Source organism: Zophobas morio, unplaced genomic scaffold (genome assembly GCF_036711695.1).
Source record: "Zophobas morio isolate AGI-343-1 ecotype UQ-CSIRO unplaced genomic scaffold, CSIRO_AGI_Zmor_V1 ptg000006l, whole genome shotgun sequence".
Classification (NCBI taxonomy): domain Eukaryota; kingdom Metazoa; phylum Arthropoda; class Insecta; order Coleoptera; family Tenebrionidae; genus Zophobas; species Zophobas morio.
In genome coordinates, this window is record NW_026972111.1 from 4,448,632 (window position 1) to 4,468,544 (window position 19,913).

The following is a 19,913-nucleotide window of genomic DNA, read 5'->3' on the forward strand; positions in this document are numbered from 1 at the left end:
ACTGAACGGTAATTAAAAGGGATTATTGTAAGTATTGTGTCTGAAGTACTTAGAATTCCCTATGAATACAGGTAATCGTCTTCAAATGGCCAAACTTTCTATTTAACGGCGTTCTATGAATAGAAGCATTAGAAACAGTTTTTTAAAGCTTGACTTGGTATACTTCGTAATTTTTTTTTGTTTTGTTGTTGCAGCATGTTGGAAATTGTATTGAGCGATAAGTCGAATTTTTCCTAATTTCTTTCTTCATGACTTCCAAAACATTACCAGTGCAAAAATGATTATTCTTTAAATAATCTCTTAAATTACAAAATTTTTGCTCTACTAAAATTGCTATTTGGAACGCGTTCTCTGAAGCGTAATGTAAAGCACCAGTTTTATATTATTTTAATGTCACAAATTTTGCATAATTTTCATCACAATTCGTCTTAGAAACCAAAACAACAATACATTTTTTGCAAAAATTTTGATTTTTATCAAGCTTTTAACAACGTAACCTGTGCAACTGTACAAAGCATTTTTTTCTCTCAAAGAAACTTCTTTTTTCTTCAAATTCCAATTTCCAGGTAAAGCTAAATTTTCTTTTCCTTTAGGAACATCGTTTTCTTTTCTGTTATTATTTTTAATATAACTCAAAAAACCAACTGAAGGTGTTGTTTTGTCAGTTTCGTAACTTGAGTTATTTGAAACGTCCAAATATTGAGAAACTGATAAAAGTTTTAAGTCATATTTATGAATGGCCGTAGGGACCGAATGTCTTGACCGAATTTGGGAAAATACATTTTCTAAACAATCTTGAGAAGATTTCGATGTTAATAAATAAGAGTTTTTTTTTCGTTCAAAAACAAGTTTTGCAGGTCTAAAATTCATGTTGTGGTCAGTATGACACCTGTTTGAATAGACTTCCCAACTGTTTTTCCAAATTTGTCAGGAGCGACTTTTAAGTTTAAAAATAACTTAATGAAATCTTGAAGAAATTCTATAGTTTCCCTATAGACAACCATATTAAACTTGTTCAAGGCCAAAATAGTTGATCTAGAACTAATCAACTGGAACCACCTATAGGCCAGTGCCGATAATTTTTGAGAACAAAAAAATTTAGATCAGGATGATACCCATTGCAAAAGAAAGAAAATATAACAAAATAAAAGAAAAAATAATTTACGGGCGATCTGAGGTCGGTAAGTGGAAGAGGGTGAGCTTTTAAGGGCACAAAACGGTTTATCACGATTTCCGGCAAAACTAGTCATATCGAAAAAAGTTAAATGGCAAAGTTCTAGGTAATAAAAGGATCTACAACTTTTGTATTTAGACTTTTTTTGGATAACCTCAAAATTTATGCGAAAAATGCAAATAACCGAGTTTTTGGTTTTTTATTACCTTCCACAAAAAAAAAAAATCACGAAATTTGGTGAAAGCTTACCTATTTATGTCCCAAACTCACTGTAATTTTTTTGATTCAAAATATTTATTTTTCTCAATTTTCAATCGAAAATTCTCACGTCAAAATGTTTGCTTTTTTAAAAAAATCCGTGTGCTTTTTGTTCGTTGAAATCTCTAGTTTCTGATGGTGTAAAGAAAAGTATACATTACTATGGCAAATTTTCACAGGAAATCCAAAAAAACGAAAAAACTCGAATTAGAAATTTTTTTTAATCATGTAAAATTTTGAGATATTTATTAAAATTTACACTTTAATTACTCGAAAAAAGTAAGATTCCATGTTACATTGATAAACCAAAAAATTGAAAATCCATGAAACAAACGCCTTCTGTTGGTGGGAGATTTGTCAATATGAAAGATGATTTAATTCTTGCCAATTGATTTTCGAAATCTTAATTGATTCAGGATTATATTGTCATTTATACATTTATAAATATATTTGATTAATTGTAATCCATGTTTTGCGATGTCTTGTTTGTTTGCATGTTTTGTATATAAAATATTGGCCAAATTTGACAAATTTTTATCGTCTAACTAGCGTTGTTTTGCCATATAAATTATTTCTAGTGAATATTTTAGTAGTTAAATAAAAAATTAAATTAAAATAAATAAATAAATTATAATTATATTAAATTATAAATTTTACATACAAATTTATCGTACGACAATGATTATATTCAACAGTCATCTTGCAACCCTATTGCAATCACCAAGGAGTATAAAAAATGGTTTACGACCTATTTTCAGACCTACCGAATATAGACAGAAAATTTCATAAAAATCAGTCAAGCCGTTTCGGGGAGAATTTTATAGAAGGCAATGAATTTACAATGTTTTGCTTCAATTGATTCAAAAGCACCAAAACATCAATATCTTGACCCACAATTATGACAGTTTTATTAGTATCTCTGGCAGTTTCTATCGAGATCTTAACTATGTTAGCATCAGCATCTTCTTCGGCTTGTTTTCAGGAAAATCCTTGTGACTATAGATTCCAAAAGTTTCTTTTAAATAAATCAATTCGTCACGATTCTCTTCAAGTAACTCAGCCTGCACGTGTATTTTTATAGAAGATGTTGTTCATTCTTCTGATGGCCTAAAATTTTCCTTAGGCCATTCAAGTATATAAGTTATCTTAAAATAGCAATAAATAGGCACCTATGCATATTATTTAAAAATTATCCTACAACTTTAACAAAATATTGTAAATGTCTTATAAAGTATTAAGTTTATTAACTTATTTGGTTGTTAATTATAGTAGTACCTATATAATAATGATAATAACGTCTTTATTTATTTATCCCAGGTGTCAAAGTTTAGCCACAGGCTATTCCACCACTTAACCACCCAACAATACAACAAAATACATATTTCTGAGAAAAGTTATTAATATATTTAAATTATGATATACATGTGTATAATTATAGGTAATTATAAAAAAAATCAACTATTCTGTTTAAAGAATAAATATTTAAAAATATTTTTTTTAAACTAAGCCAAATTATAGCATTTTGCTGCTTGGTCAATGCTATTATACAAGGTGATGGCATTGTAAGAATAACTCCTGCAAAACATGGATGTAGAATGTTTAGGTAACAAAAATAACTTACGCCTTGGGTTGCTTCTAGTGGACAAAGGTTTAAATAATTTAACCAAATCAATAGGTCTACGACTAATCAGACAACGATGTGTTAAGCTGAGCAGGTGGTAGGAGGCAGTGTTTCCAACATTTAACCAATTAAGTTCTTTAAACCTAGAAGATATGTGGTCGTATTTTCTAAGTTTAAACACATAACGACAACAAGCATTTTGCACTTTTTGTATTCTATTTTTATGCATCTGATCAAGGCAAGTGTAAAATACCGTAATTCCATAAGAAAGAATGCTAAGTACAAGAGATTCACATAATTTTTTCCTAGTTTCAAAATTGAGTATGAACCTAGACGAATATAACACTTTCAAGCGACTAAACGTATGACGTAGAAATGGCTTACATGTAATTTAAATCTCATACATTCATCGAGATGAATGCCCAGTATTTTTACAGTTTCCTTCCATGGAATAGTCTCATTATTTATGGTGATATTTATATTATTTTTTAAGTGGTTTCGATCCATGACCGATGTAATTAACACAGCGTTTGACTTGTTAATATTCACTGTCAATTTGTGACGACAAGAATATTCATATACAGCTACTAAGTCTGAAATTAACAATGCAATCGTATTGGTTTCCTCCGATTTAAACTTAAAAACTAAAGAGATGTCATCAGCATAAGAAAAAATACCACAATTCCTGACAACATTGGCTGTGTCCGCAATAAAGATAGTGAACAAAAGCGGCCCCAGGACACTTCCTTCAGGCACACCTGAGGTTACTGCCACAACGTCCGAAAACTTACTACCTATCACCACTTTTTGTCGATGATCACATAGATATGACTTAATTAAACTTACAGACGAATTACACAAACCATAATATGAAAGCTTCGCAAGTAGTAGTTCGTGAGTAATTTTATCGAAAGCTTTGGAGTAGTCCACTGTCACAAGAATTGACGACAACTTCTGGTCTAGATTACGGATTAAAGTATCAGTTAAATGTAGCAAAGCAGTCGTGGTACTGTGATTCTGTCTGAAACCGAACTGATGATTTGGTATAATTTCATTTTCTTCACTATATTTGCGTAACTGTTGCATAAGAACGCGTTCGAAAATCTTAGAAAGAGTAGGCAACAAAGTAATTGGACGTAAGTCGCTGGGAGATTCAGGTGATGATATTTTTGGCAGAGGTCTAATTAAAGCCGTTTTCCCAGCATTAGGAAAGTAATCAGCTTCGCTGCAGCAATTAATTAAATGAGTAATGTGAGGAAGTATCACAGAGCTGCACAACTGTATCATTTCTAACGAAATTTGATTCAACCCTAAGGCATTAGATTTTAGAAAACGAATAATTAAAGCAACTTCTTCAATTGTTGATAACTGGAAAGTGAAAACTAAATTGTCTTTGCTTTTTGAGAAGAATAAAAATCAGTCGTGTTAGGATTAGGAGACACATTCTGAAAAACAGATGCAAAAAAATTGTTAATTGTATCAGGATTATTTAAGTGAGATGGAATTTCAAGATACCTGGTCCTAGTAATGTGTGATGCATTTAAAGATTTCCAAAATTGTCGACTGTTGTTTTGACCGCACATATTAACCAAGTAAGCCTTTTTCTCTCTTCTGAGAGATGCGACCGCAAAGTTTCTTAAATTTTTATATTTGTTCCAATTCTCAGGGGTTTTATGTTTTTTATAGTTACTATAAACTAGGTCTCTTTCACGAAAAATTAGCTTTAACACATCAGTCAACCACGGAGCTTTAGGTTTGGGGATTCTTATGGTACGCAAAGGAGCATGGATGTCGAATAATAGTAAAATGTTTGTTGTCAAAAATTCCAACTTTTCATCTATAGTAGGAAAGTAGAAGACATTATCCCAAGGTATACTTGACAAGTCTAACTGAAAGCGATCATTATTTATTTGCTTTAATTTTCGTAATTTAATATATTTTGGTTTTTGTTTCGGCGAACAAATTTTTAATTCAGCAAATACTATTCTGTGGTCTGATATGGCGTCTGCATTTTTCGTACCTTTGTTTAAGACTAAATCCGGTTTGTTCAAAAAAATATGGTCAACCAAAGTCGCTCATGTAGCAGTGACTCTAGCAGCTTCATCGATAATTTGAAACATGTCAAAATTAGACATAGAATCAGTTAGCACATTAGTAATATTTAATAGGTCAATGTTAAGATCACCTACGATTGCAACTATATCGTACTCTGGTATTGCTTGGGACAAAATATCTTCTACTAAGTTAATAGTATTCATTAAATTACCTTCCGGTCTGTAAATCACTCCTATAAGAATGCTTGTATGATTAACCTTACATTTAAGCCACATATGTTCCACAGAATCATTATAATCAACGTCAAATTTAACAGTATCACAATTCATATTATTTCTTACATAAAAACCTACTCGACCTCCTCTTCGCTCATCGGGTCTGTCCATACGAAATAAGTTGTAACCATTTAGACCTATATCAGCAGAAGCAATCTTATTTGAAAGCCATGTTTCGCTAATCCCAATGAAATCAAAGTCACAAAAATCGACAAAACTAGCTGTAAGTGACCGAACATTTAAATGTGCTATTTTAAAATTTTTTTGAACTTTATCAACCATAGTCAATCTTATTTTGTAAATATTTAACTTTATTTCGGTACACAAAACATTTAGCTTTTGACATTTAATTTGGAATCTGCTTAAGTTTTGTTTTTTTTTTGTAATATATAGAGTTTTCTTTCAACAGCAAGAAAGTTAAACATGTTTTCAGTTTCTTGTTGGGAAAAGAAGACTTCTTATATTAAGAAAAAATGGACAAAATATATGCCCCGCCCACCCACCCATTCTCAATTGTGATGAATGTTTCATTCATCGTGAGCTGAAGGGCGGAGTTTATTTGCAAAATCCTCATTTCTCCACAAGAAATTAGCATATGAAATTCATCACAATTGAGATTAGGGGGGGTGGGTGGGGCTTAATCTTTGTTTTTTTTTTAATATATAGGGTTGTCTTTGAACAACAGGAAAGTTAAACATGGTTTAGGTGGGGCTTAATCTTTGTTTCGTTTTAATATATAGAGTTGTCTTTGAACAACAGGAAAGTTAAACATGGTTTCAGTTTCTTGTTGGGAAAAGACGACTTCTTATATAAAGAGAAACTGGACAAAATATATGCCCCACCCACCCACCCATTCTCAATTGTGATGAATGTTTTATTCACCGTGAGCTGAAGGGCGGAGCCTATTTGCAAAATCCTCATTTCTCCACAAGAAATTAGCATATGAAATTCATCACAATTGAGATTAGGGCGGGTGGGTGGGGCTTAATCTTTGTTTTTTTTTAATATATAGGGTTGCCTTTGAACAACAGGAAAGTTAAACATGGTTTCAGTTTCTTGTTGGGAAAAGAAGACTTCTTATATAAACAGAAACTGGACAAAATATATGCCCCACCCACCCACCCATTCTGAATTGTGATGAATGTTTTATTCATCGTGAGCTGAAGGGCGGAGTTTATTTGCAAAACCCTCATTTCTCCACAAGAAATTATTATATGAAATTCGTCACAATTGAGACTGGGGCGGGTAGGTGGGGCTTAATCTTTGTTTCGTTTTAATATATAGAGTTGTCTTTGAACAACAGGAAAGTTAAACATGGTTTCAGTTTCTTGTTGGGAAAAGAAGACTTCTTATATAAAGAGAAACTGGACAAAATATATGCCCCACCCACCCACCCATTCTCAATTGTGATGAATGTTTCATTCATCGTGAGCTGAAGGGCGGAGTTTATTTGCAAAATCCTCATTTCTCCACAAGAAGTTAGCATATGAAATTCATCACAATTGAGATTAGGGCGGGTGGGTGGGCCTTAATCTTTGTTTTTTTTTTTTTTAATATATAGGATTGTCTTTGAACAACAGGAAAGTTAAACATGGTTTCAGTTTTTGTTGGGAAAAGACGACTTCTTATATAAAGAGAAACTGGACAAAATATATGCCCCACCCACCCACCCATTCTCAATTGTGATGAATGCTTTATTCATCGTGAGCTGAAGGGCGGAGTTTATTTGCAAAACCCTCATTTCTCCACAAGAAATTATTATATCAAATTCGTCACAATTGAGACTGGGGCGGGTGGGTGGGGCTTAATCTTTGTTTCGTTTTAATATAGAGCGTTTTCTTTCAACAACAAGAAAGTTAAACATGTTTTCAGTTTCTTGTTGGGAAAAGAAGACTTCTTATATTAAGAAAAAATGGACAAAATACAAGCCCCGCCCACCCACCCCTTCTCAATTGTGATGAATGTTTTTTATTCATCGTGAGCTGAAGGGCGAAGTTTAGCTGCTAAATCCTCATTTCTTTACAAGAAATTACCATATGAAATTTCTAAATATTTTTCGGCGCAAATTATTAGTTACTTCTATTACAAAGTTATAAGTATATTTCGACTTGAATCTTTTTATAAGTTTTAAATGATCAACATGTGTATCTAACCCATTCATGACTAATATATTATTAACTAACTCATCATCGTTCATTTCTAATATGTCTTTGCCACCTCCTTACAAATAGACGTGGGTTTCATTTTTTGGATTTTTCGATGACGTATTCTTGGCTAAGTGACGTTTTCAATTCATTCATTAGTATGTCACGCGAACAGTCGCTATTATATTTGACAAGAAGACCAGTATTTAACACTTATGTCGAATTAATTTTCACATTCAACTCCTGTATTTTTACCTTATGACAAATTGTTTCCAATACTTTATCAGGCTTTATTTTCGTTGAACCTTGGTACTTAATAAAAATATCGGCGGAGTTTTTGCAACTTGCTGTAGTTTTTGCGGTATCTGCATACGAAGGCTGTTTATTAAATGAGTTGAGTTCGATGCTCTCTATTTTTTCAGTTTGAAGATGGTTCACCCTTTCAAGTTGATCAACTAATTTCTGGAGCAATAACACTTGTTCTTGGAGAGCACGTTTGGCTGCAGATTTATGCACATCGTCGAGTGCTGATTCACAAGATTTACAGTACCACTCATCTTCTCTGATACACACCAATTTGGCCAAATTTTCGAAACACTTAATATGGAGCACAGCACTGGACTTTTTAGATTTAATTCGAGCTGTATAATATAACTTTTACACAGCTTACAATTATTATATTTTTGAGGATCGGTATTACTACCGTCCTCGTCGTCCGCCATGTTACATGGAATATTTCGATTTGCAATTTTTTAATTTATCAATGTAACATGGAATCTTATGTTTTTCGAGTAATTAACGTGTAAATTTTAGTAAATAGCTCCAAATTTTACATAATAATTAAGAAACAACTTTTTGAATTCGAGTTTCTTCGTTTTTTTGCATTTCTTGTGAAAATTTGCCGTAGTAATGTATAATTTTTTTACACCATCAGAAAGTAGAGATTTCAGCGACCAAAAAGCACACCGATTTTTTTTAAAAAGACATGAGAATTTTCGATTGAAAATTAGGGTAGTTTTTCGATATTAAATCAAAATAAGGCGAAAAAATAAATATTTTGGATCAAAATTTACAGTGAGTTTGGGTCATAAATAGGTAAGTTTTCACCAAATTTCGCGAAAAAAAAATTTTTTTGTGGCAGATTAAAATAAAAAACCAAAAACTCGGTTATCTGCATTTTTCGCATAAATTTTTTAATAAATGTGGCCCAACTGCTAAAAAGTAATTTTTTTTGCCATTAACTAGCTCTAGGGCATAATTTTTGCCATTCTCAGATCTATTTTTACAACCTTTCACGCTGCAGCCGGTCATCGTTCAAATTTCCACTTGACGAACGGTTACGAATGTCAAAATGACAACATTAAAATAACATTTCTTTTAAATAGGCAAGCAAGACCTGCAATTGGCCCACCATATCCGATCTGAAACAAATGGAATCGAAAGTGATTCCATTTTCTGTGTCATTAGTTTCCACTCTTGGCGCCAAACTCCAGCCGGAAAGCTCAAAATATAATTTAAGAAATTTTCAAATCAACCGTTCTCTTATGCTTTTTGTTGCTTTCCTATCCCCCTATTTTCTTGAAAATGGAGAATGCGCCCGGCGATATTTAATAATGATAAAATAATAATTGAATTTTGCGTTCCCAAGGCGCAGGGATTGGGGGGGTGCTATTGACGCCGGTTCATCCGTTCACCGAAGAAGCCCAATGGTCTCTAATCTAGTTATATTGTTTTTAAGGTGGTAAAATGGGTTTTTAGAAAACTTTAGAAAAACTAGTAAAAGAAAATAACTTGTGCGAATTTCTGAATAAGTTTACGTAAAAGACGAAAACAAAGTTAAAGAAACTGTTAGAAATGGTATCCATTCTCGTGTATAAATAAACTGAAACAAAAGTTGTACTTAATCTCAATTCTGGAACCTCGGCCTACGCCTCGTCTGATAATCTTCACAATGATTGGCGTTACGATCCTTAGAACATAAATAACAATTAGCTCAATATAGACGCTCACGCCAATTACTTGATTTAGGAATTTTTATTCAAATTCATATCATAAACCCAAAACTGGACCCGCCAGTCGATATTCCTTACAACATCGGGTAATTTATGTCTGAGGCCGATGTAACACCAGATGTTATTTAAATATATCCAATTACATCTACGAAATGATTTCAACCGATAACGTTTTTCGTTAAAAATGTAAGAAATCCAAAGACTCGAGTTTCTCGCTGTCTCGGTTTCCGCCTCGACCCCAGCCCTCATCCCATCACCTCTCTTATCTCTCGAATGCCCAGCCTTATTAGTCCGGCAATGACATTTACATATAAAGTATTATCGCGTTTATTATCGCGACCGAGACCGGCCACATTACAAATCCAGTTTGGTTTCGTGCACTCATCTCGTCAGAAGATGGCAATTAGCATTCATTTTTGGTGTGCCTTTTATTATTAACGTCTGAAAGATCGTACGTTTTACGCCCCGTATAATGGAATATGAATGTTCTTGAGCCGATCAAAATATTTAATCCGAACGAGCAATATCTCATTTTAATTGGATAATCCGCGCAAGGTTGTGCAGCGTGCGATTTTATTTTCTCGATGGTTGTTCATTGAGAGAAGGTCGCACGATCGCTATGATTAATAACGGGGATAATGAAGTGTATCGAGAGAGTGATGTGGTGAGTGTGACCTATAGTGTGATTGGCCAGCAGGTGTGAAATTGGCTAGCTGGAGATCAGTTTTTTAAATTTCAGAAATAGCCGTGCTGATGTCGGGCTCTTTTTCGATGCGTTCAAAAATTTGTTCTTCAGCAATTTATATTTAATTTGCTACGTGAACTTTACAAGAAGCATAACGTTTAATAGTAAGAAGGGCCAAAGTGAGCTTTCTTTACCACATGTACCCATCCTTCACACTCAACAATGTCTTATCAACACAACACAAAAACCTGTTCGTCAGTACCTACACACATTTTTTCTAGGCTTCCAACACACGCAGACACGATAGCTACCTACCCTTTCTATCTCCCTTTGTCGGCGAAGCTCCATTATCACAACATGTTTTCTAACTGGATGGAATTTGTGTTAATTAATCAACAGGAAACATGAGCCACTTTTTTCAAGCTGTCGGCTCGAACCTCTCGTCCGTCCTTGTTCGTACAAATTCGTATTCTCCAAACACGGTCCACTACAAATCCTCGCGAATTTTTTGGGCCGTTTTTTGAAATTCTGCAAAAATGTTCACATTCCGCGACGAGATACGAGCAGAAGCGGCAATTAATCAATTTGAGCAAAATCGAAACCAGTTAGTTGGTTGTAGCAATTTGCGCTTGTTGACATAATTAATAAACGTGCAACACTGTCAAAATATTTTGTTTTCTCTGTGATTATAGACCACGGTACACACAGACCGGTCAATAAAATCTGTAAATAAACAATTACGGCGTAATTAATTGGCGAGCTGATTTTAGCTACGGGCGAGTAGCAACAACGTTTTTCGAATTGTGCACTTACACCTGCATGGAAAATTAACTCGTTGCAAGTGTACACCGTAAACTATTTATAAACATCTCTACCATAACGTATTAAAATTATGCATTATGTGCGAACTGTGTAATACTTCGTAATAACATCATCCGGTTTTGATCAGATAAATTTTTATCGCCTGCAGGAATTTGCTTACGCGGACCCGGAGCAAGTACTCTTGTTTACGAGGTATAATGTGATGTCAATGATAAAGAAATGTGTGAAGTTATTTACAGACGGTCCTGGCCAGGGGCGAAGCTTGGAAGTGTGCGGTCCGTAGGGCCGAAAATAAGTCATATAAATTGTTTAAAAGTAACGACTGTAGTTTGTTCTATTTAGGAATATTAAGAGAGACATTTAGTTAAAACGACAGAATACTAAGTATTTTTCTAAATTGGACAGCATGAAACTTTATCTACGATCGCTTGGAATCATTACAACATTAGAGGATGTAATTGGAGCATATTTAAATGTTGACATATCTGGTGTTAAATCAGTTTCTTGTAATCTGTTTTCACTGGTCAAAGTTCCAGACAACAAATTTGCGACATAACGTCCACATGCATCGGTTGTTTCATCAACATGAACATAAATTACATTGTCTTAGCCTGCTTTGTTTTTTTGAAGCACTTTGTCCACGTAATTTTTTCGTAAGCTACTTAATTACTTATTACTTAAGTAATTGCTAGAAGAGTTGAATAAGAATTAGATAATAATTTTAAGCCGGATTACGCCTATTAAATATAGCAATAAACGGAATGTCTCCCATTCGGTTTAGGACGTCTTAATTACAGGTTTTTCCAGGTAAAGATTTTACCGGAATGTCTTGGTATTTGCTGAATAAACCTAGAATTTGAACATTTTTTATTGAAAAATATGCGAAATATGATTTTTTTTAAAGGCCAGGTTTTTGAGATATAACGAGATAAAAAATAAAATTTTAACACGAAGACAATTGTGAGAATAATTTTAAAGCTTTTATTTTGTACCCGGAAAACAAAATCTTTTCACAGTTCAACTAGAAGTAATCCAGGGTTTCGCTGAAATTATTCATCATTATTACAGTTCTCACTTGTCATTAATGTAATTTGTAACCTGTCACTTAAAGTCAACGTTTAAACGCTTTTCAAGTGTGAATTACTGTAATTCTCGTTGATCCAAGCTCAAAACAGTCGTTTTCAAGCGAAGACTGTAAAAATGGTTTGTTTATTCTGTTGAACAAGACACTTTCATTGTTATGTCTTGTTATCGTAAACGAAGAGTGTTTGTATTCTGTAACCGCTTGTAAGCAAGAACAACAAAGAAAGATCTCCTGGAAGACTTTCAGTATCTGAGAAAGTTGTTGATGGTTTGAGATGACTTGAGTAGACTCCGCAAACATCTTTGACACGATTTCCTCAGCAGTCCTGTTGAGTTCCTGTTGCAACATGAAATTGAACAATGGATGTTGAAATTTTTGAAATGAGAGAAATAAAATGGTTAACATTTTCAACATTTACTGTTTGTAATGTTTAACCACAATAAATTTGTTTCTTTCTATTGTAATGAATTATTTTTTTTTGTTTTTTACTAAGGTATGAAGCATGTAGGCAGCAAATTGCGTGTGGTATTTGTCGGGCCTCCTTGGGTATTTAGTAAAGTTCAAAAGTGAGAGGCGGCACATTTTCATGACCAAATTCGACCCTCTAATCATTTCTAAAACACCATAAACCAGGCTTGGAAGTTACTTTCAGTAGATATGGAAACTTTTACTAATATTCTGTACGCAAAACGATCAGTAAAAAAAAGTATATGCTTATATTTTGTCCATTTTTTCTTAATATACGTAGTTTTCTTTTCGCGACAAGAGAGTGAAAATATCTCTAACCATCGTGTTGTTTAAAGCAAACTATATTAAAAAAAAGGTTCCGATCTCAATTACCACAAATTTTTCATTCGTTGTTAGACTGAGGGGTGAAGCGGAATTACAAAATCCATATTTCCCTACAAAAATGTACTATTTTGGATAGGTATTAAGTTTCTTGTTGTGAAAAGAAGGCTACGTATGTTAAAAAGAAACGAAATATAGGCTCCGCCCACCCACCCTGTCTCAATTGTGATGATTTTTTTCATTCATTGTGAGCGGGGAGGTGGAGCTTAATTGCAAAATCCATATTTTTCTACAAAAAATTGCTACGTCAAACATGCTCGTAAGTAATCGTGTTCTTAAAGAAACTATAAGTTTTAAGTACAAGAAAGCCAAGTTTTCATTCGTTGTCAAGCCGAGAGGCGGAGCCTAATTGCAAAATTCGTATTTCTTTACAAAATTTTTCCCTTTTAGAAACACATTTCACATGGTAATGTCTTGTGGTGAAACGAGAATTTTGCAAATAAACTCCGCCATTCCGACTCACGATGAATAAAAAAAATCTTCACGTTTGCGAAGGGGTGGGTGGGCGGGCTTATATTTTGTTCATTTTTGCATTTCCCAACAAGAAAGTGAAAATATATAAATATCTTTTATTCCCAAATTTTCTGGAAAATGAAAATGAAGAAGTTTCTGATTTAATCAATAAAATAAATTGATTTATTTAATAATTTTTTTGAGTTACCCTTCAGAAGCAAGTCTAAAAAATATGAATGGAAGGGTAAATCACAAATATCATAATTTGCATATTTTAGATAGAATTTTGATTTTTTTGCAAAAAATGTATGGCAAAACCCAACACGGATTCATAATCTACAACTTGAGGAGCATATAATATTTTATAAAATTTAAATATATTTATTAGTATTGTAAAAGTTGGAGATGACATCATACCATTGTTTGGACAATTAGACAATTTAGACGGAAACGAGAGACCTATGTTCTCGTATTCTAGGGGTCATGAAACGTCGAGAAAAGGTAAAATATAACAGTGTTTGACAAATTTAACCGTATCTTGGATCGTGTTTTTGCAAATTTTTATTGTTTAGTGGATAAGTCAGAATGACCTCTTTTTGTTTATTTACCTTATTCTTAAGTCGTCGTTTCCAAACCTTTGGAAAAAAGCAACTGTAAGACCAGTTTTAAAAAAGGAGACCCAGCTCTTATTGACAATTACAGACCATAAGTATAATGAGAAGAATTTATTCCAATATCAAACATCTCATTACACCATTTTAACACCGATTAAAAAAAAAATATCGATCATTTCTAATTTAGCTTGCGTTAGTCAATACACTTTAGGAACTATTGACGGTAAAAACCACGTGATTGACATTTTATCATGTTGAAAAAGTTGGCTTTTCAAAATCTCTTCTTGTAATTTCATGGCCAAAACATGTTTTGGTCATTCGGGTATACCGCAAGAATCCAACTTAGGACCAATATTTTTCGTAGTATTTATTAATGACATTGTTGATAGGAGGAGCCTCTTTAATGTTTAAAGGTAATAGCAAATCTGGAAACTATCATGATATCATGAACCAGAATAATTTTGAAAAATGGGTCAAAGAACAGTTGATACCAAGTTTCCGGGAAACTTCTCTTATTGTGATGGATAACCGAACTTATCACAGTAGACTTGAGGTGTCAAGGAAAGTTAAAATTTACCATTTTTTTAGTAGATATAATTGAAAAGAGAGGACCTACGTTACTAGATAATTAGTCTCTGAACTTAAAAATTCAGTTTACAAAAAAATTTCTTATTGACTTTCCTGTTTTAGTACCTGTACCTTTCAATAATTACGAATTTGAAATTTATATTTAACTATAGCAACATATTCGTAACATATAAGAAATCACCTACGAAAAGTTATTAAAAAAAAAATCACATTCCAAGTGTTTTTGACTAGGAGTATTTCCACGACTATACTTCAAGATAATCGTCATTTTATGAGTATTAAGTAAGTTGTTTCTGGACATCTTTGACATGCTTAAATTTAGGACATCGATTGTCACACAAATAAATGTCAAATAACCATCAAATACCACCGTTAAAACATCTTTTTTAGATAAAGTAATATTAAATTTTGTTAAATGTTATTTTGTAAAAACAAACTCTTTAGTAGACTGAAATTTAACAGCCAAATCCGTTAAGCAATTAATGTAAATAACAGTTTTACCATTTATCAAAAATCTAACATTGAGAATGTTTAATTACAACAAAATCACTAGTTCCTGTAGATTTTCGCAATTTTGATTTTTTGTGCGAAATATTGTTCAGCACTGCTGAAGATTCCAACCTCTAAATTTCTTTCAATTAAGGAAATCGCCTCCATTTTTAATAACATATTGGCTCCTCGGACGATGACTCCAGGATGCGTGATTTATGAATCCGTGTTGAGTTTTTACCCTAGGCATCCAAATTTTTGAAAAATTTGAATCGTGTGAAATCTTGAAACATTTTAAGGTTATTGGAAGCATGATAAGTCGTTAATCAAAATTTGTCCGTTTAGCCTTCGTCCCCTAAAATTTTTAATATATTTTTGAGTGTTTACCCAGTTTTTTGGGGGAAAAACCGAGTGCGCTTAATTATTAGTCCTCTAGTCCTGCTTTGAGGAGACAAAATCTATCAAAATTTCATTTTCTTTTAGAACAAATACCCTTGCTGATGCTGCTAATTTAAACGTGCCAACAGTCGAATTCTTTCGAAGTATAAACATAAACAGCCGAAGTTAAGCATACCGAGCAATTGAGAACACATGTTTTCTTATTGGTTATCTGCTTTAAATATATTTCATATTATTCTTCTCATTCAGTTGGACCACCTAGTGAAATTATATTTTTTAGAGACCATAAAAAAAACGAAATGGTTTTGTTTAGATAAAAACATGGTCAAAAGCTTTTTCCACAGAACTTCCAAAGAATTCGACTTTTGCAGAGTTCAGAGTCGTTGGCTTTTTTAGATTTTTTAGCTATTTAGACATGGCGTAGCTAAACTTTACTTTTTTGTCATATTTATTATTATTACTAAACTTTGAAAATCTCCTGCTTTTTCGTACTTTTCTTGAATAAATCATGAAGTTTTCGGTCTTCAAAAATTATTTATACGAAGAGAGATGAGGCAGAACAACAAAAATTCAAGCTTGAAATGAAGGAAATGGAAACAAAAATAAATTCAAATAAAATCGACATTAGTGCTTTTGAAAATAATTTAAAAATTCCACAATATAAAGATTAAGTGACTATTAATAAAAAGTTGTGCCGCTGTAGCACAAACAAACAACAAAGTCTTAAAAATGAATTTGTAAAATAGAAAACTTGATTAAAATTAATATTTACAGTAATTTATAATATGTTCTTAGTTTGCGGAGTTTAATGTTTATTTTGTTATATTTTTATACATTTTTAATAATTCAAAGTGCGCCAAAAATCGTAGCTCTGAACCCTGCTATTAGCACGTTCTGATAACAATCATCTGCGTTAAAAGAAAATGAAATTTTTGATTTTGTCTCGTCAAAACAGAGAAGAGGATTAATTTAATAACATAATTTTGGGTGAGCGGTTGTTATGAGAATAATTATTTTATTATTATTATTAAAGATACAAGCACCAAAAATTCCAAAAAAAAGTTGTTTCAGTCTTCTGTCAAAGCTGCAGCCTTTTTTGACTGGTAGTATTCAGATTTTTTTCTTGTACATTTTCCACATCTGAAAAAACAAACTTAAAATCATGACAACTAATTTGCGAAATTTTGACTTTGACTTTAGATTAAAAAAATATATATATTATTTTGCTGTTGAGTGTTATTGGTTCCCTAAAAGTAGGAAATAAAGTTTAATTTGGAAAAATATCTAAATTTACAAAAATTGTTAAAATATCATCATGTTCTAAATAAAGTCGAACTGTTTTTTTCATATTTTCAAAAACATTAATTAATGACGGAGGTGACAAACTTCACAGTTCATTAATCTCTTTAATGTGATTCTCCATAACAACTAGTAGTCATTAATCGTTAATTAATTAATATTAATAGTAATAAAACAAGCTGCTATTTTTCATTAATAAATAAACCAAAAAAAAACATTAAATAAGACATTTATAAATTATAACAAAAATAGAGAAGATGTTCAAAATTTGTGTCTTGTACATATAAGTAAGTTGATAATGTTTCCAAATTTTGATAATTTTTTGTAAAACTTGCTAAGATAAAACTGATTTTGGCGGATGAGATACCCTCTCAGAAAAGAGAGGGCGGGTGGGCGGGGCTAATACTTGTTAATATAGAACTGAATTTGGCAAATGACATACGTGCTAAGAAAAGATAGGGTGGGTGGGCGGGGCATGTACCTGCTAAAATAAGACCGATTTTGGCAAATTCAAAAATGCATTAATTATATGGTAATGCTGTTTAAAAAAAAATAAGTTGGCCTGGCATCTCGAAAACAAATGAAGCAAAAAAAAATTTTTTTTGACTAATAATTATAGCACTATTTCTTGTACCCCTACCCCTAGTTTCACTTGATTTGAACAATTGGTTTTCAAGATATTTAAGCGACCCTGTATATAACCTGTATTTTTGCCCCAAAGCCAAAAACGCGTTTAAAATACCGGACCTTTACACCAAAAATAGCGCTTCGGAAACTTAGAGGAACGGAAAGGAAACAACCACTTTGGCTCATTACCAGAACCAAACAACATTAAATTAACCTTAAATAAATAAAGCTTTGCGGTTTACCTGACAGACTGCGGCAACACAGTCCAGAATTCCCCCGTATTTGCATATCATGAAAATTTATATTTTATACAAATATTTTACCATGTCATTAACCCAACAACTTTAATCTTTTCCCACAAAAAACTTTCCTATTAAGGCAATTATCATCTTCCAGCCACGCTCGCCCAGAGTGACGACCCTGCGCCCCATCGCCAGCCCCCGCACCATCGTTAGCCCAAAAATAGCCCTTTCTCATCCCAGCCCGTCCAACGCGCCTCAATCACAACTTTGACACTTTTCCAAAACCGCGAAAACCCAACGCGATGGTAAAAATCCACCTCCGCGCTCCTCCGCGCGAATTCGCTCCGAAGCATGGAACGGAGTTTAGTTTCATGTTTGCCGTCGTCCGGTTTAGAATCCATCATCAAAGCGACCAGTGCGAAAAAGCGCGAGACGAAGAAGTGTGCTACGGAAATTTCGACCTTGTGCCGGTACGACCCCGTTCCGCCCCTGGTGTGTTGCGTAACGCGGTTCGATTTTCGGAAGTGGTTTTTTTGGAAAATTTTGGCATTGGGTTTGCTGTATGTCGTGGGGCGATGGAAGAGGTTTTTGGTTTTTTTGGCGGTTTTGTGAGGTTTTTGAGTGAGCTGCGGCGTGTCGTTGGTAATTAGTTTAATAGTCAACAATGTAATTTAACGGAACACGTGTTCATCTGCAGTGCGTGGTATGATGGCGATGGGTTCCAGTGCCATTTTTTTTTTATTATTAATTGGGGAGTTTGGGCGATTTATGCAGCTTTCACTGCACCTGGCACGAGTTATGATGATTATGATGGGGCGATGAGGCAATGACTAAAAATATGCACCTGTGGTAATTTGCCCATTTGGACAGTGGCGGCGGCTTTAATCACTCTTAATTACAATTGAAATGACAGTTACTGTCTTAGTACTTGGTCTGAATTTACATGTTTATCTGGGTTTTATGCCACTATTGACTACCATTGTAGCTCTAGGTAAACAAATCCATTTTGACCAGACTTGTGTTCATATTTCTGTAGCTACCTGACGACTGTGATCTCGCCAAAGTACTAAAATATCATTATGGAGAGTCGTAACATAAAATCCAAATCGTAGTTCTGTGGAAACTGAAAGAAAAACATTTTATTTGTTATCGTGTGGTTGTTCAAACCAAGGACAAGTCATGGACACACCCACATAAATCATGGTTATCTAAACCTGAAGATTACCACAGTCGGAGCTAATTTAAGTGAATCCTAAACTGATGAAATTGTTAAAAATAACGTTGAGAACATAGAAGTGTAATTTCCATTGTAACGCGTTGGGAATTTTCGGAACTGGAAAATTTTGAAAAGCGAAATATACTGGGTGGTACGTGGCACATACAGTAGTTTTTTGAGTTATTATTAGTGGAATCCTGTGACAAAAATCAAGTTTAAAATGTTAAAAAAAATATTGCTATTAGCAACGGGTTCCTTGTTCGTGATATTTACTGCCAAATAAATCAAATTATTGTCAAATATCCGCAGTGCCAACACGATTATTTTAAAAATAAATTTCATGGCTTACCCGACGTTTTTTTTATTGTATGCTACTAATATGGATTTCGGGATTATACAATATTAACTTCTTTCCTTTTATAAAGTTCTGGCTTGTGCAGTACTCAACGTTTCATTGAACTTGGTTTTTATTGTATTGATAAGCAATTAGCAGAATTTTTGGAATGTAAATTTGAAAATTATTTTTCTGTTTTGACAAAATTCGAATTTTTGAATGGCCACATTTTTGTGTTCGAATTTTCTTAGTAGTTGATGAGATGGAAAATATTTTGTCATTTCTAAAATTTTGGGAAATCAAATGTCAAAAAAATTCCAAAAACGAAAGAACCTGTAAACAAAAGAAATTGGCCCAAGGTTATTTAGACAGAACTTCCCTCTTCCCTGATTATTAATATTTATTTTCTGTTATTCGTGGCAGTTTTCCTTGAGTTTTGATGTCTTTTTTGTGGTAATTTATTTTTTCGTATTTTTGATTTTTTTCAAATTTTGGTCATTTAATAATAAAGTGATAATTGCAAAATGCTCACTACTTTACAAATTATTCCGGTTTCGCCACAAAATAATAAAATCTGAAGATGGAAACGATCGTTTCCCGAACGTGAAAACTGTATAAAAACCAAAAACAAAGTAAATTACAAAAAAAAAATCAATTATAAATCTCCTTACTT

General features: G+C 33.1%; 1 protein-coding gene across 4 annotated transcripts in view; it reads left to right on the forward strand.

Moving 5' to 3' along the window:
- The window catches only part of LOC135123375 (cGMP-dependent protein kinase, isozyme 2 forms cD4/T1/T3A/T3B-like), a 368,990-nt gene that overhangs the window by 220,688 nt on the left and 128,389 nt on the right, over positions 1–19,913 (forward strand). Inside the window, exon 1 of one of the 4 annotated variants that reach the window (XM_064047977.1) lies at positions 18,064–18,160. The exons of the other annotated variants lie outside the window; for them this stretch is intronic. The gene's annotated coding sequence lies outside the window, so the exon portion shown is untranslated. Of the gene's footprint in view, positions 1–18,063; positions 18,161–19,913 lie in introns of those variants that run through there. 4 annotated transcript variants of the gene reach the window in all.